Genomic DNA, 23,253 nt, shown 5'->3' on the forward strand with positions numbered 1-23,253 from the left:
TTTTTGTAAATAGTTATTAAAAAATCCCAAAAATAGGATAAATGCAACTTCTTTATATGTGTGTGTGTTTATGCAAAGTTTTCTTTTCAAAATCAAAAACTGTATCAATTAAATTTAAACTTTGAATAAAGCATTTGCTATCAAACATATGATGCCAAGAAAGCAATCTTTGATGGAAGTTATCTTGATTTAAATAATATATTCTTTTTTAGATTTTATCTATCAGTTTCTCTAACAGACTTAAAAGTCTCTCCTCCCTGGCTTCCTCTCGTGTCGCCCTTTCCTCGGCCCTCTCCAGCAGCTCCAGGACCCTATCGCGCCGCTGGCGCTTGTGTCGTGTTGGCCCTGGTTCCTCCTCCTCTGCCCCTGACTCTCCATCAGGTCTGTCTAGGACTCAATCTGGGGAGCCTGACTTAGAAAAGGAATGGCTCTCCCCCCAGGCTGAAGCAATGAGGCATGGGGGCCGAATCTAGGGCCTGCCACCTATTGCCTCATCCATGAGAGGGAACTATTTCCACTTGTCAGCAGTGACCTCCCCAGATTCAGTGCCAGATCCTGATGGTGGTCTCTGAAGCTCCTACAAATAGGGAATAGGCGAATAATTCAAACAGTAACGCAACATTTGCTATAATTATTATTTAGACCAAATTTAAAACACTCATGACAAACCTTGTAGGTTTTTTAAGGTTCTCCCACTTTTTTGCTGCTTGTGCCAGAGTCAGCATTTCAGTGAGGCCAATTGCAGAAGTCCATCAGTGTAGTTTCTGATGATAGTGTAATTTCTGATTGTGATCACACCAGATTCCAAGCTACAGCAATAAGATACAGTCCTTAATAACATTTTGCCACCACCCACTCCCATCCTGCTGCAGCTGTCAGGCAGCAGAAGAGAACCCAAGAGCGACACCAGAGTTCGGTTGAACACAGCTTTATTAACAGGAACCGATGGCAGACAGGATATACCGGAGAACAGAGTCGTCAGGAACAGGCAGGGTCGGAACCAGGAAAACCTCTTCCCGGAGAAGAGGTGGTCCTTCTCCATCCAGCATCGGATCAACTTGCTAATATCATCATCACTCCCTTAAGAAATCAATTTAAGCCATAAGTCTGCGTTATATTAATATCACTCCCACAGTACCTTAAATTTCCATTTGAAATGCACCAACTCTAGCAAAGTAGAATTAAAGCGGTACATAATCTAATACGATGCTTATAATCGTGCATAAAGGCAAAAACATATTTAAAATGGAGGCAGCAATGTTCCCCTAAAGTGAAAGAATTTTACGCTTTAGAAAGATATGTGAAACAAATAGCAGACAATACATAGATTTGTAAGTCATCTCTCATTTACCCGCCACTGACAGATCATCACGTGAGACCGCAAACACTGATGGGATATGTTTCCGAGTTAGGGTGCATCGGTTGTACACTACTTTACGCAGTGCATTGTGGGATACATTGAGTGCACTACATAGGGTCCAGCGATGCTCACTAAGAATTCGGACACTATTTCAAAATGGCGTCCACACTATTGAGTGCACTATGTAGGGTATAAGGGGTGGTTTCGTACACAGAACTGTTAATTCTACAAAAGAAAATAATTTCATGGATCATTTTTAATATACATAGATCATTTCTTGTACTTTTTACATATAACTACTTATTGTACATCAATAAATTGTAAAATTAACGTGGAACCATCAGGCAAAAAACTATTTAAACTGGTAGAATAACAGTAAAACTGCATTTTAAATGGAGCTGTTCTGCATATTATACATAGAAGCTAGTCAATATATGCTGTAGTTATATGTTTCAATAATCAGTTTAAAATGATTAGTACTACACCAAAAAAATGCAAAAATACATCATGAGAAAAGACAAGAGAATATCACTTAGGAAATTTATTGAACAGCCATTGTCATTAATTGCAAACAATTAGATTCACTTTTTTAAAATATAGAGCATGCAAAGAACTTTCAAAAATTGGCTCTTTTTAACTGCTAAACAGTTACAGTTACAGGTCATACTTTATCTGTGGACAGATAAGCCCTCCTCACAGCATTTTTTTTGCTGTTCTTTTTGAATAATTCAAGATAAGACAAGATTTTTACAATGCTGTGGAACATTATTGGATAACAAGGACAACTTTTGAAACAAGTAGGTGGCGGACCCACTTCATAGAAAGAGTTACTTTAAGACAAAACGTACATATTGTGCATTTAACAAAGTCAAAATTAACAGCACCTCTTCTCTAGCAGTCAACACAGAGTCCTTGCTCACTACGAATTCGGACACTATTTCAAAATGGCGTCCACACTATTGAGTGCACTATTTAGGGTATAGGGGGTGGTTTCGGACAGTGTAAATTCTGGATGTCAATGGAACTAACTAGTACTCAAGAAAAGTAATAAAATAATAAAAGCTCAGACATGAATGTTGTCACCCTTCTTACCTGGGAAGGAATTTTAATACAGTCAAGGGTGGTTACTGGAGTTCCATCAGACCGTCTCAAACTCTTTTTCACACCTGCACACTGGATCCACGAGATCACATCACTTAAGACCCCCCAGGTTGCTCATTTTGGTTGGGCGGCCAGCTCTAGTTCTGTCTAAACGTCCTTCTCTGGGGACCATTGCGCTCCAGGGAACCTTTACACTGTTCCAAGATGAAATGTAAAAAAGTGGACACATGTCTGAGATGACACTGTGCTCCAACGGAACCCCTTCTTGAGGATCAGCTTCTTTTTTTTGGCTGTTCCCTAAAGATTCCCCACTGTCTTCATTCAACCCTTTCTTCTGCATCCTCCTCATTACATCTAACTTCACGTCTTTAACTTCATCCATAAATCTCCTTTGTCACTTTCAAAGAAAGGGTCATATTGTTAGGATCCATCTGCACATGCTCCCGATGCTCTGGGAGGAAAAGAACCACCTGGAGAGTCTCTGGAAAACCTGGACGAAAATGTTCGGCCTTCTAGTGGCCATGATCTTTTGGCTTTCCAGCTTTTGCTTCAAGGTCTGCACCTGTTTTTGCAGCTCTTCCTCCTTTGTTTGAAAACTCACTCTGTCCTGATGAAGTTTCATCTCAGCCTCAATCTGATCATCCATCAACTTTGTGATAATCTGCCTCTGATTGTTCAGCGTCTTTGTGAGTGTTTCAAAAGCAGCTTTTTGCATGGACGGGACTCCGGCCGTCTTCGTCCCGATGTTAACAGAAGTTTCCAACCTGTGAGAGTGCAACTCCTTCATGCTTTGAATCGTATGATGGCTGGCACTCAGTTTCGCCTCAGCCTCGCACAGATCCTCCCTTAAAGTGTGGATGATCTTCTCCTGGTCGCTCAGTGTGGCTGCAAGAGTTTGATAAGCAGCTTGTTGCATGGACGGTACGCTGGTTGTCTTGATCTTGCCGCCTTTGGCAGCAAGAGAATTGTCCAACCTTTGCTTGTACAACTCCTTCATTCTTTGAATTTTGCGAAGGAGGACCTCTTTTTCTCTCATGGCGTCATTTGTCAATTTAAATTGCCGGTTGAGCTCGATTTCCAGGTCATTGTTTAGGCGTTTATGAAGTGCATAACTTGCCCCTGTCTTCTCGTAATCACTTTTCATATGTTGCAGCTGTGTCTTTAGCGTTTCCATCTCTTCTCTCAGGTTGGTACTTTTCACAGACGTCTTTCCCTGCAGGAGATTCAGAACGTCGTTCAGCGTTTTTGCCTTCTCTTTTAAAAAGGGCCGCTCTTCCCGGCTACAGCGTAAGAGTGCAGTTTTGGTGACTAATAGCTGATTCTTAACATCACTTTCCCAGTCTTGAGTAAACGCTTTCACATTTGGAGAAAGCTTGGTTTGCTTTTGTCCTGACAGTGCTGTGGTGAATGTTGAGAACATTTTGAGGTCTTTTAATCTATCTTCGAGTAAATAAATGTAATATATAATCACTCCTCAATTCTATTAATTTCAAAATGATAATATAACTATATAACATTTATATACTTAATATACTGTATATATACACTTTAGCCCATTATTGGCTTTGTGGCTTTGATGCTCTGAAATCCCTTTGAGGAAATTATGCCCAAAGTCTTTGATATTTATTTGGACAAAATTGTTTAGTCCACCATAAGTCACTGCAGTAAGTGTGCGGAGGACGCTAGCATTTTCACTGATAATAGGTGTGTTTGCATTGCAAGAGTATCAGGTAACTACTGGGGGCAGAAACTTTACAGGAACTCTTTCATCTCACTGGGCCCTCTCATCGGTCCCTTCTCCACTGGGGTAGCGCCCCTTGGTGATGTGACGAGTTTCAATTGTGTGACAGTATCGCTGAGTAACCCACTACCCCCACCTAGGATTTCTTCTGGCCAATCTAAGTTCCTGTAAATAGCCGGTCGGAGGAGGTTCCTGCAGTGAGCTTTGCACCATCAGCTCCAGCCCATAAAATTACCCCAAGTTTCCTGTGATGGAAACACATATTTTTGGTCTTGAAAAAAGACACTGTCAAATTGTATGAGACGATGTTTAATTTAGACTAACTCGGGTTCTAAATCACTAATGCTGTGTCCGAAACCACACACTCGTCCCCTATTCACTCCTCCCTACTTGGGGGACATTGATTGAGTGAACTACGTAGTGCACTAAATTTAAAGTTTGCGTTCGGACACTACGGCACATGTAAAATGACGTCATGGTGTCGCATAACAATTACGAACCGGTCGCCGGTAAAAGTGGCACCTTGAGTTCTCATTTTCCAAAAATTTCATGTATCAAACCACAGTGGAAATTAAGTTAAAAAAAAAAATTCAGCCCATCTGATACATTTCTGAGTTAGGGTGCATCGGTTGTACACTACTTTTCGCAGTGCATTGTGGGATACATTGAGTGCACTACATAGGGTACAGCGATGTTCACTTAGAATTTGGACACTATTTCAAAATGGCGTCCAAACTTGATTGCACTATTTAGGATATAGGGGGTGGTTTCGGACACAGCAATCATGTGACCGAGAGCGGAGCAGCAGAAAAATTAAGATTCAAAATCTCCCAAACATAATTTTCTTTCTCGCCATAATTTTCTCCCAGAAGCTCATATTAGCATAAAAAGACATCATTTTGTAGCCACAAGCCTCGTCTAACTCGCAAATATCACTTCAATGACGTTAAATCAACCAGCGCCCCGCAGAACATTGAGCGGGAAAAGTGGCTTGGAACTGACAAAAGCTACGTGTTTAACTCGTTTCTCCGTGACCGGGTAACCTGAAATTACGAGACTTCCCTCGAATGTATGTCAAGGTCTTGTGGTTCTAACGAAACCTACCTCGATAGAATTGGATGGCGTTAAACGTTCCAAATCGGCGTTTGAAAACAGGTGGTTCTGACCGCGAATCTGCGTGTGGTGGGGAGGGGTGGAGCAGCTCACAGGCAGTGGGTATGGGGGGGGGGGGGGGCTGCGAGCAGACATTGGGCAGGCTCTGCACAACATGGCGCTGCACAAAATGCACTTAATTGGCTTGGGGGGGCAACAGGAGGGCAGGGAGCGGCCAGAGGGTGAGGCAAACCCACACAATTTCTGCTGAATTGTCTAGTTGACTTATTGAATTTGACCCCCTGTGTAACATGTAACACGTGTAACTGCATAGCCTCCTTAAACTAGCTGTGTAATTACAGTAGTCATACAGCCCTTAGATCAACATATTTGACATTCTTTTTCTATAAAATTATAAAAAAAGAAACACTTTTGTGGTCATTTTTTCATTCTTTGAGAGGCAACTGTTTGACCTGTGTGCATTGTTGTTGCGCACTGCCGCATTTAGTACAGATGAGACCATCTATTAATCTGAATTCATCATCCATTATTGGCACAGACAGGTCTTCCAAAAGCAGACGAGGACCATCTGAGATGCAAGTGTCACCTCTATTTTTGATGGTACTTTTACCACTTGCATATCTTCAGAAATGCACAATTCTGCTCATGTGAATTCTCCGAGTTCCATTCTTATCTCTCTGCCACCACACTGACATTCTCATTGTAGAGATCAATCGGAAACAAAGCAGCAGAAGTAAATCACCGTCTTTCCGTGAGCTTCCATGCGCGTCCATTTATGTTTTACTTGAACAATTCAGAAAGGTGTTTTGAGTTAACATTTCTAATATTATGTATGATCAATGCCACATAGTGGCAGAAGTGAAGAAATTGAATCCCCCCCAATTCCATCCCATCATATCAAGCTTGAGTATAATGTTCTAGTATCACTAAAAGAACAAATATAAGAAATACGCTCAAAATATCAGAATCTATTTTACTTATATAGCAATTTATTTTATCATTAACCATTATAAATGATTACTTGTGCTCTTTAGGTAGTTTTAGTGTAAATCTTTATAACTCTCTTGAACATTCAACCTCAGTAAACCAAAACTCCTTTAGAAAGTAAAACATGATTACCACATCAGGATAAATGGTGCCAATCGGGACTATATTACCCAACTACACTAAAACATAAATGATATTTAAGGACTTGTATTTGGAAATAAATTGAATTTTATTCAGACAGATGATATTACTGATAATGAAATAATGCAGATTGAAAAAAAATATATATATTTTTTTGGTCCCCAACTTCAGTTGAACAGTCTGTTAGCCTCTTGGAGCCAGGTGAAGAAGTTGCTCACGGATGTCACATAACTGTGGATGACCTCCACTTAAAGAATGTCTCATCCTGGATGACTTCTTCATCCAACAGCACATCAAAAAACATCCGCAGCAAACCTACACAGACACACACCAGCAGAAATCACAGGAATAAGTCAATAGAAAAACACCACTGGCTTCTGAATTTGTAGTTCAAAGTTAAAATGAACAAAGCCATGACCGTTGAGGTGGATGGATGGACACTCACCATCAGGTTGGTCTATGCTTCTGGTCATGATGAACGCTGCCTGTTGTTGAGGGTGTTCTGGGAGGGGGGAGAGGAACCTTTGTTAGTTTCATGCCTACAATCACAATCTCTAGAAAAATCCAGTTTAAAGGTCATTCTTATCGGGAGTTACCTGGATCCACTCTTCAATTTTATCATTAACGGGGTTCTCCTGCAGGAGTTTTTTCAGTGCTATGTATACTTGTTCTTCATCGCAGTCCTGCGCTTGTGCCTCCTCCTTCGCTATCAACTCCAAATAAGAGGGCTCTGATAAGGATCCAGCCTGTTTTGGGGTGGTCTTGTGTTCAACTGCAAAGAGCAACAAGTAGAGAAAAACCCCATCCAGATGTCTGTTTTAAAAATACACCCAATCTTTTGGCTTTTTCAGTTATTTACCTGGAATTTTGCTGACACCACATGAGCTGCTGCCCAAATGGTACCGCTGCTTTCATCCTCCATCATAGTCGCGGCTGGAGTCCCGATTGACCTTCCCAGGAATCGCTTCCACATTCAAGGATTGGCCACGATCTGCTGCTCCCTCTCTCCAGCCTGCTTCACCTCTTGGTGAAGCTGCTTTAGGGTTTTTGGTCCTTCATCTTTTCTGCAGGGCACCCAATTGTTCTGAAGGCCACAAATGAGATGTAATGAGAATTCAACTTGCAGACTATATTCATGATTTAACCATCAAACATCCAGCAACATGAATTTTATTCTTGTGGACATCTTCTGCTTCCTCAGTAGGCGGCATATGTAGCTATTGAGCTTTGGCTAAAAGGGGGAAAATTAAAGGAAGAAAATAAGAGTCCCACTCATTCAGTTTATGTGTGGTCAGTGTGTGTGTATCAGCAGTAGTGATACAAGGTTACATAACAGAGAGTGATCAAGCCCTTTAGCTTTTAAAAATCATTTATTTTCAAGTTTTAAAGGGAAGACATAAAAAGAGGCACATCAACAGTCATAACAATGACTTGGCTTAGACATGCGGGGGAAAGAATCATGCAGCAAAGAATGAAATAAAGGCACCTGATGCACCAATACAAGGCGTTAACCAGGGCACTCAATAGGTCCCTAGAGGTTGAGTGACCAGATCAGGCTGTTACTTTGCCCTAATCATGTGTGATGGTTATGAATGGACCCTGGGTCCATTTATCCTCTCCCATATCAACCAGCCATTTCTGGGGAGGGAGAGGGGGTAGATGTCCAGTTCATCCTAGCATTAGAGAATGTTATGTTGGAGGCAGGCCTGCAGTGGCCTGTGAACAGCCTGATTTATGGAGTTGGGGTGATTTCAGCAGAACATCAAAGAACACATCCTCCGTCAGCGAAGTTTTAAAATCGGGAATTTTAGAGGAAACATAATACCAAATTTTCAGGTGACAGAAATCATGGGGCAATCCAAATTTCGTCCTGAGTTCTTTGAATCTATTAATAGCTCTAGAGACAATAACATACCTTCCGCTATAGTATGTGGTAAAGGAGGTAAGTTAATGGAATAGTCTCCCTACTGTTGCTTTGATGTACAGAAATATCACATCCGCAAAAACTTGAGATGTAAACTGGATACAAGCCTGTAAAGTGCCCTAGATTGGCCGGTGCACGTAAACAAATAACAGCAACATCTCAGAGCCACATATAAACCAAAAAACAAGAAAAATTGTAACCGCCACAAGTACAATGAGAGAAAAATTAAATAGCGTCTTTCTTTCAGGCTATTCTGAGTCGTCTTATTAAGACAAATATCCACAGACAAATTATTACAAAGGACCTGCTGATGCAAATGGATGACTTTCCATCCCGAGCAAATCCTAACCTCTCCATCAATGCAAACATCCCTTACAATGAGTGTCAGTGTGTGGGCCTACTCCCCTTCCCTAACAGTAGCCTATCTAAGGGATCAAGCAGCTGTGTGTCACCATTCTGAAATGCAAATGATGATGAATCCATCACCATGTAGAGCCCACATCACATCATGGAAATGCACTTGGCTGAGCAATCACTTCTCTGTGGAATAATGTGGGAAAGATCAAGGCCTTGAGTCCTTCGTATTCTAGGTGCTGTTGCTCGGCACATCAAAGAATCCGCTCTGAATGTGGTGGATGAGGGCCATGCTGGCTCCTGGCTCAGCTCCAGCGGGTCTCCGGCTGGAGTAAACATTGCGCCCAATCAATTTTAGTGGGTGCAGAAAATGTATACTCCCAAGCAGGTGATTCGTCCTGGGACAAATTCAATGGGTTCCTTTTTTCCTTCACCTTCTTGTGTCCCCATTTTGTGGGCCTCCAGTCCAAGTACCTTGGTGTAAAGCTGAGCGTTGTGACTTTCCAGCTGAGTGCATTTAGCCCTCAGAGCTTGCATATGTGTGACAAAATCGCTAGTGGCTTGCTCTTGGCTAGCCGCACAGGCTTGCAGTTCAGCCTGGGACACTGTAAGTATACGAATCTTAGCTTCATGTAAAGATTTCCATCGTATAGGTCCAGTCTCTCTCTTCTGATCAGTAATCGAGATGCTTGTTAACCCCACCCAGGGTGTTGTGTCGAGACAAAATTGACAATCTAAATAGGATCCCCGCCGATTCAAGGTGGCTGCCCCGCTCACCAGACTCACCTCCACTTTACAGGTTTTCAGCTGAACTCTTGAGGCCGAAGCCGCTTTCAGTAGGCTGAAGAGCCCGTTCTCGTCGTCGCCCATCCTCGCGCACCCCGACTCCAGTCGGCAGTTCGTGGTGGAGGTGGACGCCCCGGATCCTGGTGGAGGTCCACCGAATCGTCTGTTTGTCCCGGAGGCGGTGCGGTCTGAAGTCCTACAATGGGCCCACGCTTCAAAGCCGACCTGCCACCCGGGGGTCAATCGCTCACTTCAGTGCCTCCAACAGCAGTTTTGGTGGCCCTCCAGGTGTGCGCCGGCTCAGAACCCGTCCGCCTGGAGTACCGTCCTGCCGTGGGTGGAGTTCCTTGGTCTCAGCATCCACCGGACTGTTCCCCTTCATGGCATCACTGGGGTACCAGCCTCCGTTATTTGAGGTCCAGGAGGACAAAGTAACGGTACCCTCGGTACAGGCCAACAGGCGCCGTTGCAGGAGGGTGTGGAAGCAGGTCCGTGCTGCACTCCTGCGGGCCTCTCAGTGTTTTCAAAGACTAATCGGCACCAGATGCCAGCCCCTTCCTATCAGCTGGGTCAGAAGGTCTGGCTGTCAACCAAGGATCTCCCGCTCCAGGTTGAGTCTCAGAAGCTGGCTCCTCGCTTCATGGGGTCCTTTGAGGTGGAGCGGATGGTGAACCCCGCAGCCGTCCGCCTCCGGCATTTAAAATACACCCCACCTTTCACATCTCAGAGGTAAAGCCAGTTGCGGAGTCGGATCTGGTCCCCCCGTCTGAACCTCCGCCTCCTCCCTGTGTTGTGAATGGGGGGCCCGCCTACACAGTCCGGAGTATCCTGGACGTCCTCCGACGAGGGCGAGGGTTCCAATTCTTGGTCGACTGGGAGGGGTACAGTCCGGAGGAGCAATCATGAGTTCCCTGCTGATTCATCCTTGACTCCCCTCCTCATCCCCTCCTCCGCGACTTCTACCACACCCACCCAGACAAGCCCAAGAGATTCTCCAAACAACCCAGCAGAACCTTGTGTTTTGAATAAAGGCACTTTTAATTCATTATTCCCCACTGCGTGTTGCCTGCTTTCAGGTCCTGAGATGACCAGTTCTAACAAACTTAATTATCCCTATTTCTAGTCCCGATTTTCATCTTTCTGCATCTTCTCATAATACAGCAAATATGCTGTTTTCTGCCGCTGTTGGCACACGTGGTTAAAAGTCGTTTCTTTGACAATGTCGTCATACGTTACCCAGCAGGCATTCCCATCCCCTTGGCTTGTGTTGCGGTAAACCCCATCCAACGAGGAGGTGGTTGGTTTTCAACGCAGTACTGACAGCTAAACACTGACGGCTGGTAGTGCAATTCCCCAAATGGTTGACGATGCTCTTTAATGAATATTTTATCTACAGAAAATAAAAAGAAGCCATTAGCTCAACTCTGAGCCATTTCAGACTGATGATTGCTTAAAGGTTTATCAAGGGTTTACCTTCTCACTGCTGATTTGTATTGAGCAGCAGCTCCCTGGATAAACAGATGGCTCTGTATTTTTTGCACAGTAAAGTAGGACCTCCACTTAAATCTCATTAGGTAAACGATCAGCACGTTATCAGAGAGGAAAAGGGGAGGGAAGAGGAGTTGTAGAGACAGTTAGGGCCTTCAGAAGGCAGCAGATGTGAGGATGCTGAGATGGCTGGTTCTCACTTTGGCAGTGTGAAGGATATTTGCTCCTCGTCTGGGAGGCACCACAGTAACATTTATAATCCAGCAGCTCCTCCTGCAGAATTAACAACAGTCGTGAGGTTCAACAGCTCCTCCATCGTTCACACATGAACACCTTGCTTTCAGGTACAGCTGTATGCCTTGCGTGACAGTGTCCTTGGGCACCACGGACAGGTTCAGAAACTCCATCTTTTCAGATTTATGGCCACAGGATTCAACTAAACAAGTTCAACACCTACGCAGGAGCAGAAAGTTTCCAGGTATATTCCCACCTGTGGCACAGCATGGTGCTTAACATCTGGAAGCTGATGTAAGCCTCCATCGGGCAGGTGTAGCTCTGCTCTTTCTCAGTTGCTAATAACCTGAGCTCTGTAGAGATGGAGCTCAGCTGTTGCAGGACAGTGTTCAAAGATTCGTGGTCATCCTACAGACAGACCAAAGTGTCTAGTCCAGAAAAGATCAGGAACATGACGAGGGTGGATTCCTTCTGCATTCTGTAGTGAAGCCTTTGTTAATATCTGAGAGCAAACTGAAAAAAGGAGAAAGCAGATGTTTTTCATTCATTTTATTAATGCCATAGAATGGGGGCACGTGAGCTTGTGCTGTACTTGAAAAGCAGAGCTTTTGGGTGCGAACGCCACTGTTGACTCTGTTGAGTTCCTTCACATAAGGCACGAGGGTCAGGAGGCTCTGGAGAACAGAGTTCATATAGCAGGTCTGAGACAGGTTGGCGAGCCTGAAACACAAGAACAACAGAGCAAAGCATTATTGATGATGATATGCTAAAATCTTTACCCATTACAGGCCAGTTCATCAGGCGTAAGGATTCTCCCACTTTCTAATCTGCTTCTGGAGACCACATAGTTTAAGGCCTTCGGTAAGCTATCCTTTGGGGCACTGGGCTGTGACGTCACAGCCGTCACGTCACAGCCTGTGTCAGATTTGAGTCTCTGTTAAGGTTAAATCTAAAAATAAAAATAAAAAAATAACCCCCGGATGGACAGTGTAACAATCAGAATTTTGCTGATTCTTCCATCCAGGATGTCTGAAAACCTTTTGCTTAATGAGGATGAGTTCTCTTGTTATCACAGGAACTTGTTACACCCTGTTGTAAAAATAGCAGTAAAGTACACTAATGTCCATATTTCCATTGTGCTTTCCTCTTACAGGTTGCTCAGCTGCAACTTCTGCCTGCAAGGTGGTTACAAATAAACTGCTTAGATATGAAGAAAGCTTTTCTGAGTCTTGCTCATCCTTGTTCTCCAGGCTCTGTTAGTTGAAGGCAAAGCAAAATCGGCTCCATCTATTAAAAATGTACCTGGTGACCTGCGACACCTAAAGGTGAGCCTGGCCGGCAGACTCTTGCCAAGGGCTCTTCAGCCTGTTCCTCTTGTTAGGTGTCACTGACACAGAAAGAATATATCTCTGTGTCTTCTTCATCTGTGGACCCCAGTTTCTGTTAAGAATAAAGCAACATCAGCTCAATCTAGTAAAACAAAGTCAAAAATACATCAATGTTAAGTTTAGAAGGAGCATTTTTACAGCTTGTTCGACATCAATGCTGGTTTTGGGGGAAGAGGGGCTTTCTAACAGACACGTGTCCATTCCTTCCCCTGCAGGACATGCTGGGCTCTGTTTGTTGGAAGAGGAGACAGGGTTCATGTCAAACATCAACTAATGTCCATATTTCCATTGTGCTTTCCTCGTACAGGTTGCTCAGCTGCAGCTTCTGCCCAAAAGGATCTTAGAAATAAAGATGTGAAGAAAGCTTTTCTGAGTCTTCCTCATCCTTGTTCTCAAAGGTCTGTTAGTTAAAGGCAAAGCAAAATCAGCTCAATCTAGTAAAGCCACCATTAGAGGATAAATAACCCATTGGTATAAATATGATGGGTAGTTCTTATAACAATGTAACAGTAAGAATGTGCTTGATCCTTACAATCGGGACATCTGAAACACTTATTTGATGCAGATAAGTTTTCCTCTTCTTCCTTACTAGTACATGTTGTGCTCTGTTGGAAATTGGGGGAAAAAATGGTAATTACAGCAAACTAATGTCCATATTTGCACATAACATCCATATTGTGCTGAGGTTCTTCAGCCAGAGCTTCTGCAGGAAAAGGAATTACAAAATAAAAGACTTACACATGAAGATATCTCTGATCTTCAAAGAAGAGCATGCTGTTAGGTAAAAGTAAAGGGAAAATATGAAACAAACAGTGAAGGAAAGACTGTCAAGTCCAATGGACCGGATGGATAGACCTTTATAAGAGTGTAAACAGTCAGAATTTAGCTGATTCTTACAGCCAGGAGTTTTGAAACCCTTTTCCTTAATGCGGGTGTGTCGTCTTCTTCCTCATCACTGGAACTTGTTGCAATCTGTTGTAAAAATAGCAGTAAAGTGGTCATGACAGCACACTAATGTCCATATTTCCATTGTGCAGGTTACAGGTTGCTCAGCTGCAGCTTCTGCAGCTTCTAAGGATCTTATAAATAAACTGCTTTGCTGTGAAGAAAGCGTTTCTGAGTCTTATTCATCCCTTTTCTCCGGGCTCTGTTAGTTAAAGGCAAAGCAACATAAGCTCAATCTCGTAAAACAAAGTAAAAAAATTCACCAATGTTAAGTTTAGAAGGAGCATTTTTACAGCTTCTTCGACATCACTGCTGGAGGTGGAGGAACAGGGGCTGTCTAATGGACACATGTCCACTCCTCTGGCCAATGCAGGACACTTGGGCTCTGTTTGTTGGAAGAAGGACACTTTGGGCTCTGTTTGTTGGAAGAAGAGACAGGGTCCATGTGAAAAATCAGGAACCGGTGTTAATTTTTCTCTATCAAAAGAGAAAAATGTACCCGGTGAACTGCAACACCTAAAGGTGAGCCTGGCCGACGGACCAAGGGCTCTTTAGACTGCTTCTCCCTGCCGTCACTCCAACTGATGGTGTGAAAAATAATGCAAAAACCAAGAAAACAGAAGATCTGCATGATGAAGAATCCTTCATTTGTCACATGAATATTTCAGTCACAAATCAGGGCACAATTTCAGTCTTTGATCATTCCTTTGTACTGTTGTCCTTTAATGGCACTGCTTCTGTTGCTTTTGATCAATGTGAAAATTGGTATCCAAAGCAAAATGGAGGAAAAGAAGCAGAGATAAAGGCCAAAAAGTATCAAGGTAGTGGCATGTGTTAGCATAGTCCTCCACTGAGTTGCTTATTTCCCTACAGTGTGACTTACACACATTATAGGGCATGTGCATGGGCGTGTGTGTTTGTTGCACACAGCTCTCCTTACCCTCTCAGCCTCAGTGTCCAAGTCTTTCCCCACTATGGACAGTAGCTTGCACAGACACTCCAGAGACTCTTCGCTCTCGTCCTTGATGAGTTTAACCACGCAGGTGTGCATTATGGCCACCATGATCATTTTCAGCTCACCGATAAATCTCACAGTTCCCACCGAACAAACACGGGCCTTGTGTTTGGTCTGCTCCAGGTCCACCTTTAACTGTTGCCGCTTACCTTCCTTTGAGGGCAGATTTGCATGTATTTACTGAGGTGAAACACTGTAAAAGTTACATTTCAGTTTGAGTTCAAAATATAACTATTCTACCCTTCTTGCCAGTGGAGCAAGCACAATTTTGTAGGAAAAACCAAAAGTTCTCACCAAAGGTGCACTTATAAAGCTGAGCTTCAGTCCAATAATTGCGCTTGCATAATTTGTTCCGCTGTAGGCGGGCCAGTACTCACCTCTTGAGCAGCAGACAGATCGTTTTCCTTTTCAGAAGTTCACCATTACAATGTCTGTTCTGGACTCCATCTGACATCTTTTGAGCAGAAGTTTAGACGAAGCCATTGCTGCTCTGGGACGAGACCATCAGCTGATGTGGGAAAGGTTTGGCATATCATTAACAATAATCCGGTCCAAATTCAACCAATCAAACAGACAAAGAATGCAGAGTTTACCCCCTTCCGGTGGTGACACATTTTAGCGTAAGCTGCGCTGTAGGCCTGCTCAGACAAAGCTTTGTTCACAACGAACTCAATGACCGCGTTCGGCCTCTCCCCACTGTTGATGTTGAGCTCATCCACCTGGTTCATGAGGCTCTGAAACTTCTCATCCTTCCGGGAACCTGTCCTGCCCGGTAGAGGTTAGTGCTCATTGATGGAGTCTGAAACCACAAGAAAAATACATTTGCCACTTTAGAGGTAGTCCCCACCCTTCAAGACACCAAATACTTGACTTAAATAATTATCTGAGATCCTGCATTTTTTTCAAATGGATAAATCAAGGGTTTTAGGACTGAAATGAATGATCTTTGTGTAGACTTACTCAGCGTTTGTCAGAAAACCATGTTGCAACAGTTGAGCTGGGACATAGCACATAGCAGGATCAAGGTCAAGCATTTTCTTTAACATGTCAACAAATAGACCAAGTTCTGGATTTTCATTGCCTTTACCGGTAGTAGGGAAGGCCTGGAACAATAAAAATTGATTTAAAGTTGCTAATTACCCTGTAAATATATTCTTTAGGCTATAGAGAAAGCTTTGTTATATTGATGTGAATAACAAATTAAAACTGGGAAAACATACGCTTAAAATGTCATCCAGAGAATCCAGAAGCGCATGCCTTGTTCTTCTGTAGCCTGTCTAAACAGATAACAGAAAATGAGTTAAGGACAACAAAATAAACATCCTACCTATTAATTTGGGAAACAATTAGAGTCCGTAAGAAATATCTTGTGGTAACATGTTAAGCGGTCCAAATCGCCATAACTCTGTCCAGGAAGCTCCTAGATTGATTTATAAAAAATTATCAAAAATTAATCAAAAAATCATTATCTTGTAGATATAATCCTACACTAACTCGCAAATGTCACTTCAAGGACGTTAAATTAACCAGTGTCGTCCCATAATATGAGCTAAATCGCCGACTGGTACACTCAAATCTCTTAATGCAGAACAGAGCAGGAGAAAAGGGCTCAGATCTTCGTGTTTAACTCGTCATTTCTGCGTGACCAGGTAAGCTAAAATGATGAAACGTCACACAGATGTATTTCAAGGTCTTGAAGACAAAAAGTGAATCATTCAGGAACTGTAGGTCGCACTGTCATGAACCAAACACTGAAATGTGTGCAGCGGAAATCAAGACCGTAACTGCAATGGCACCCGAGCAATCCCCCAATCCCCCTTGTTATTTGAGGCATAGTATGCAGTTATGTTTTGTGAAAATGTAAAAAACAAAAAAACCCCGATATGGCTCATCTAAACTGGGTGCAATTTGAAATACATTGTCTTAACAATTGACCATTTACTGTTATATTGTTATATGCACTTTGCTTTTATTTATGTTGATGGAGATAGTGCCATCCTAAGTATCTGTGATATGGCTGAGCGGGACTGGTTTTTATGGGCTGTGCCGAAACCGCCCCCTATACCCTATAGTGCACTCAATAGTGTGGACGCCATTTTGAAATAGTGTCCGAATTCTTAGGCTGTGTCCGAAACCACCCCCTATACCCATTGAAAACTGCCCAACGCATCACAAGGACTACACTCCCTGCCATCGGAGATGTCCAGAGGAAGCGCTGCCTGCATCGAACACGCAGCATACTCAAGGACTCCTCCCACCCCGCCCACAGACTATTTTCCCTCCTGCCCTCCGGGAGGCGCTACAGAACCCTCAGGACTCGGACCAGTAGACTGAGGAACAGCTTCTTCCCCAGAGCGGTGTCCCTGTTGAACTCCTGCTGACCCTTACACACTCCACACCTCACTACACTACAGCAGTTTACACAACAACTCACTAGCTTAGTAACCAACGTAGCTACTGTTTAAACCTGTCCTGTGCACTCAAGCACTCTATCATCTGTATACACGTAATTTATGATTTGCACATCTCCTCTATCTTATGTAAATAGCTAAATAGCTCCTGCACTTATAGTCTAAGGCATTTAATGTAAACACCATCTGTAAAATATGTTTATAGCACAACCTGGTAAACGACTGTAAAAATAACCGCACATACTGTATTTATTAAGTTATTATCCTCACTTGCTGCTTCTTTTGCACTTCTGGTTAGATGCTAAACTGCATTTTGTTGCTCTGTACCTGTACATGTGCAATAACAATAACGTTGAATCTAATTTACCCTACATAGTGCACTCAATGGTGTGGACGCCATTTTGAAATAGTGTCCGAATTCTTAGTGAGCATCGCGAGTGCACTCAATGTATCCCACAATGCACTGCGAAAAGTAGTGTACAACCGATGCACCCGAACTCGGTAATATATCCCATCAGCCTTTACGGTATCACGTGATAATCTGTCAATGGCGGGGTAAACGAGGAGACATGACGTACAAATGTATGTAATATTATGTTATTGTTATTATATGCTATTTCTTTCACATATCTTACTAGAGCGTAAAATACTTTCACTTTAGCGGAACATTGGTGCCTCCTTTTTAAATATGTTTTTTGCCTTTATTTATTTATACGCGACTATAAGCATCGTATTAGATTACGTACCGCTTTAATTCTACCTTACTAGAGTCGGTGCATTTCAAATGCAAATTTAAGGTACTGTAGGAGTGGTATTAATATAACGCAGACTGATGGCTTGAATTGATTTCTTAAGGGAGTGACGATGATATAAATAAGATGATCAGATGCCGGATGGAGAAGGACCACCTCTTCTCCGGGAAGAGGTTTTCTGCTGCAGCAGGATGGGAGTGGGTGGTGGCAAAATATTAAAGACATTTTGGGCTAGATTTCCCACAGTAATTAATTCTGCTTAACTGGGGCCTGATGGCCACATATGTGGACACTTACACTTATGTGGTGTTAGAAGAGTACTACACTATACCGTGAAAACTCAAAATGGCGGAGAACACGTTCGAAAATTCCGGTAGCCACTCCAAACAAAAATATCGACCAGGTAAGAAGTCCAGTCAAATTTAATGGCTTATTCTTGTTTAGATTTGCATATAAGCATTGTAAGTTTGCTATGGCATGCAAATTTGACAAAGCTTAGTAAAAGTAACGATGTAATATGCTGCTAAACACGATGGGAGCACAGAGGGACCGAACCCCTATTTTTTTCACTTGTGAAAAAAAAAGAAGTGAAGCCTCACGAAGCACTGAGGCTTCACCACTTTCCTAACAATTGTGTCGAAAAAGATTCAAAGCTTCGAGACTTCAGTGATGGGGACATCTGGTGGACAACCGAAGCCATAGAAAGCACGACTGAAGCACCGGCACTGTTTCAATCCCATGACGCTAATAAAAGTTCATTGTGTGGTCATCCAGGTGTTTTGTTCATTCATACCAAATAATGATTATATTTCCATTACGATAAAATATGCAGATACTCCCCCCTTACTCTAAAGATAAAGATGATGGTTTGTCATTTGCCTTATGTTTGATTTGGAATGATTTTTCCCAGAAGCAGAACAGTTATTTGTCCTCACAAACTCTAGAACGTCGCTTATTGGTGGTACTTGCCATGAAACTTGCCAAAATACTCTCACTCTTCAAATCTCTATCTCCTCACAAACCAACAATTTTATTTCCAGAGCGATTTTCTCTTCAAAGAGCACTTGAATTACTCAGTGCAATGGATGGGGACACGTCAGATTTAGATTTGTCTGACAATGATGATGACATCCTGGATGCCAGTTATCAACCCCAAACTCAGGAGCAAAGCAGCACTGAAGATGAGAGCAGTGGTGATGAGTACCCCATTCCACATCCCACTGAACAGAGCAGGGAACGTAAACGTCTCCATGGCGAAGATAATGGTTAGCCAAGACTTAGTGGATATTTGTTTATTTTAGGGCTTTAGGGCTAAGTAAATGTTTTAGAGGAGTACATAAAGGTACAGCACCATTCAATGTTTCTAGCAAAATGCCAATTTTCAGGTTCAGGCTCTGGCACGGCCAGATCCCACACTCCCAGGAGTAGCTGCCGAACTCGGCATGAGGCTGATGGCTCAAATGATGGCCCAGAAGAGCCAACAACAGGACCAAGCCCTCAGGGACAATCTTATAAAGGTAATAATAATAATGGTTCTTATTTTGGCATGCCTTGAAGGCAAATCATAAAATTTCATATAAATGTTCACTCAGATTCAACTATGTTATGCACTAATACACCTCAGTGAATTGCTTGTGTGAGTCACTTCGCAATAAGCACAATTTGTATTTTGATTCTTAGGGTTAGGGAATGCGCTGGAGGGCAGCTCCATTTATGCCAATCCTAGTGGAGTTTACGAATGAGGATGAAACGGAGCATGACCGGAATAGCTGGACCCCACTGAACTATGTGGAACAGTATATAGATCACGATTTGATAAAAAACATAGCAGATTGCACAAACGCTGTGTCACTGAGTAGGAGTGGGGACCTACTCAGAACATCAGTAGATGAGGTCTACCATTTTTTTGGTGCCTGTATTCTAATGTCCTGTCTCCCATACCCCAAAATAAGGATGTACTGGTCCAGATCCCTCAGTGTCACTCCTATCACGGAAAGATTCACTTGGGACAGATTCTTCAGACTGAGGCAATCCTTAAAAGTCCTAATTGATGACAATGTGCCAGAAGACCTGAGGAAGCGGGACAAATTCTGGAAGGTGCGACCTTTCCTAGATAGGATTTTGCAAGGCTGCAGGTCTCAGACTCGGCCTGAATGCGTATCCATAGATGAACAAATGATTCCTTTCACAGGAGCCTGTCCATGTAGGCAGTATTTGCCCATGAAGCCATAAAGAACTTTGTTTGTGCCACAACAGATGGCATTGTGCTGGACTTTGATCTCTATCAAGGTTCAGCTGCATTGCATGAGCAGGTCGAGAACCAGAGGTCTGGTTTGGAAGTTTGGTAATGGCTCGTCTGTGTAAAACCCTGCATCGTGGCACAAAAGTGTACGCGACCGGCTCTTCACAAGCACCAAGTTCAGAGCAAATGTTGAAAAAGGAGCTGTACATTACTGGTACGTAATGAAGAACGGGTCACTGCAGCAGTGCAGAAGTTACCAACAGATATTATGAACTTCCGGAATACTTCAAAAGAGTTCTAGCAAGATGGACAGTTGTGTGTCGTGAAGTGCTTTGACACAAACCATCTAATGATCTGTTGTTCATGGGACACAGCCTGAAGATAAGCCAGCGCTGGACAAGAACTAGTGTCTGTCTCCCGACCTGCATTGTTCGGGAGAACATCAAAATGGGTGGAGTGACTGGTTGGGAATGATAGTTATTCGAATGAGCAGCCGTACAAGAAGGGACAATTGGAGTTCATGCACGTACAGATTGGCTTTAGCAAAAAGGCTACTCTATCGCAAAGTGCAACGTGTGGGGCACCAAGGAAGCATCAGCAGTTCCTGGAGTTTCGCATGGACGTGGCCAGGATCTTGGCCCAGTAGCAAGAAGATGATGCAGACTTTCCAGAGCTGTCAGAGGGAGATGATGACTCTTTAGAAAGTAAAAAACGTCCAGTGATGGCAGTGCCCCATGTATCTCTCCGCAGGAGGGCTAATGCACATCTCCTAGAGATGGTAAATATGAAGAATGCCGCACGATGCAGAGCAGCAGGCTGCACAGGGAGAACCCGAGTGCGTTGCGTGACCTGCAAGGTGTTCTTGTGCGTACAAACTGAGCGCAACTGTTTCTTAGAATTTCATAAGTAGCTATGTTTGTATGTGTTATTAATAATGTGTTATTATTGTCATTATACAGTGATCCCTCGCTATATCGCGTTTCATCTTTCACGGCTTCGCTGCTTCACAGATTTTTTTTTGCGAGTCGTTCGTTGCAGTTCTCAAATATAATCGAAGGTGGCATATCCGTTTATAAAAATCTTCTTGCTCAGAAAAAGAACGAGCACCAACAACTACCCATAACAATGTTCTTCTCTCGGAGAAAGACTCCTGCGCCTTCAGTAGAAACAGACGCTACAGCGGAGCGGAGTCAGGACGAAGAGGCACAGCTGGGACTGGGAAATACGCGAGTGACAATGTTTCCAACCTTGTATTACTATATTAAAATTATTGTTTTAAACAAATTTTGGGCTTTAAAACAGTTTTGATTTTTGGTTTCATTCTATAGTTCAGTATTGCATTGTAAAATAATAAAAAAAAAATTAAGCTGACTACTTCACGGATTTCACTTTTCGCGTGTTATTTTTGGAACGCAACTCCCGCGATAAACGAGGGATCACTGTAGTTTACCCTGTTCAAAAAATGTTCAAAACTATGTTTGTATGTGTTATTAATAATGTGTTATTATTGTAATTACAGTATAACTTGTTCAAAACAATGTTTGTATGTGTTATTAATAATGTATTATTACTGTCATTATAGTCTAACCTGTTCAAAAAATGTTCAAAACTATGTTTGTATGTGTTATTAATAATGTGTTATTATTGTAATTACAGTATAACTTGTTCAAAACATGTTCAAAACTATGTAAATAAAGAGTTTTTCAATCTATTACACAAAAACTGTATTATTGATTTTATTGTGCTTTATGGTAATTCAGACCGAGTGTCCACATATGTGGCCATCATTTGAGGTTCATTCTCTAAAACTACATCATGTAAAAAGATGATGCTTAGTTTTTATACTTATTGGGTTCCAATAAGTCCAAATAGCAAAGAGAAATAAAAATTGCATATCAAAACAAGAGCTTGGGCCTTAAGAGGTTAAATCAAGTTAACTTCCATCAAAGATTGCTTTCTTGGCATCATATGGTTGATAACAAATGCTTTATTAACGTGCTTAGTCATTCTCTGGCCCTTTATTTTGCCGGCCCCAAGTCCGAATTAATTTATTAGCCCTGATATAAAATATCAAAGCCCTGGAAATGTCCTCGCGACCGTTGTTAGAGCGGGAGACGATGTGACCGAGAGCGGAGCAGCAGAAAATTTAAGATTGAAAATCTCCCAAACAAATAGCTAGAACTTTCTCCCGGACGCTCATATTAGCATAGAAAATACATCATTTTGTAGACACAAAGTTCGTCTAACTCGCAAATGTCACTTCAACGACCATAAATTAACCAGCGCCCCGTAAAACGAGCTAAAGCGCCGACTGGTACGCTCAAATCTCCAATTAACTCGATGCAGAACATTGAGCGGGAAAAGCGGCTCAGAACTTCGTGTTTAACTATTTTCTCCGTGAGCGGGTAAAATGAAACGTCGCTCGAATGTATGTAAAGTCTTGTGGTTCTGACGAGACCTACCTCGATAGAACTGGATGAAGCGGTCCAAATCGGCGTTTGAATACGGGTGGTTTTGACCGGTCCGGAAGGCTGTGTATGGGAGAGAGGAGTCCGCAGTGGGTATAGGAGGGGCTCCTAGAGCGGAGCAGAACAATTCAGATCGATAGTCTTCCTAACAATTCGCCATAACACTGTCCCGAAAGCTCAAAGATTGATTAAATAAAACACCATTTTGTAGATATAATCATCGACTAATTCACAATCGTTGGTTTGAGAACGTTAAATTAACCAGCGCCCCTTAAAATGACCTAAAGCGCCGACTGGTCCGCTCAAATCTCCTCTTAACTTTATGCAGAACTGAGCGGGAGAAAAGGGCTCAGAACTGACGAAGGTTTCGAGTTTAACTCGTCGTTTCTTAGTCACCGGTTTAGCTAAAATTATGAAACTTCACACGGTATAAACTTCACACGGTATAAACATCACATGTATTTCAAAGTCTTGTGGTTCTAACGAAACCTACCTCGATAGAATTGGATGGCGTTAAACGTTCCAAATCGGCGTTTGAAAACAGGTGGTTCTGACCGCGAATCTGCGTGTGGTGGGGAGGGGTGGAGCAGCTCACAGGCAGTGGGTATGGGAGGGGCTGCGAGCAGACATTGGGCAGGCTCTGCACAACATGGCACTGCACAAAATGCACTTAATTGGCTTGGGGGGGCAACAGGAGGGCAGGGAGCGGCCAGAGGGTGAGGCAAACCCACACAATTTCTGCTGAATTGTCTAGTTGACTTATTGAATTTGACCCCCTGTGTAATATGTAACGCGTGTAATTG

At 42.8% G+C, this 23,253-nt stretch overlaps 1 long non-coding RNA gene across 14 annotated transcripts; it reads right to left on the reverse strand.

Annotated features, from left to right (window-relative positions):
• Nucleotides 1-6,573: 6,573 nt before the first annotated feature.
• On the reverse strand, nt 6,574-23,190 carry LOC130528926 (uncharacterized). 14 transcript variants are annotated; one of them, XR_008951450.1, is made up of 22 exons: nt 22,944-23,147; nt 22,445-22,558; nt 15,798-15,854; nt 15,538-15,680; nt 15,171-15,376; nt 14,955-15,085; nt 14,062-14,730; nt 13,826-13,977; nt 13,515-13,589; nt 13,356-13,391; nt 12,923-13,222; nt 12,756-12,845; nt 12,532-12,669; nt 11,822-11,949; nt 11,486-11,742; nt 11,196-11,268; nt 10,981-11,033; nt 10,744-10,897; nt 7,303-7,527; nt 7,040-7,215; nt 6,889-6,945; nt 6,574-6,758 (listed from the first exon to the last, which is right to left on the reverse strand). It is a non-coding gene; the product is annotated as an uncharacterized LOC130528926 (long non-coding RNA). The 14 variants fall into 14 exon arrangements; XR_008951447.1 differs by having other exon boundaries at nt 10,981-11,073; nt 22,944-23,142; XR_008951452.1 differs by having other exon boundaries at nt 10,981-11,742; nt 15,538-15,574; nt 15,665-15,680; nt 15,798-15,850; nt 22,944-23,188.
• Nucleotides 23,191-23,253: the final 63 nt, after the last annotated feature.

The sequence above is a fragment of the Takifugu flavidus genome, chromosome 7 (genome assembly GCF_003711565.1).
Source record: "Takifugu flavidus isolate HTHZ2018 chromosome 7, ASM371156v2, whole genome shotgun sequence".
NCBI lineage: Eukaryota > Metazoa > Chordata > Actinopteri > Tetraodontiformes > Tetraodontidae > Takifugu > Takifugu flavidus.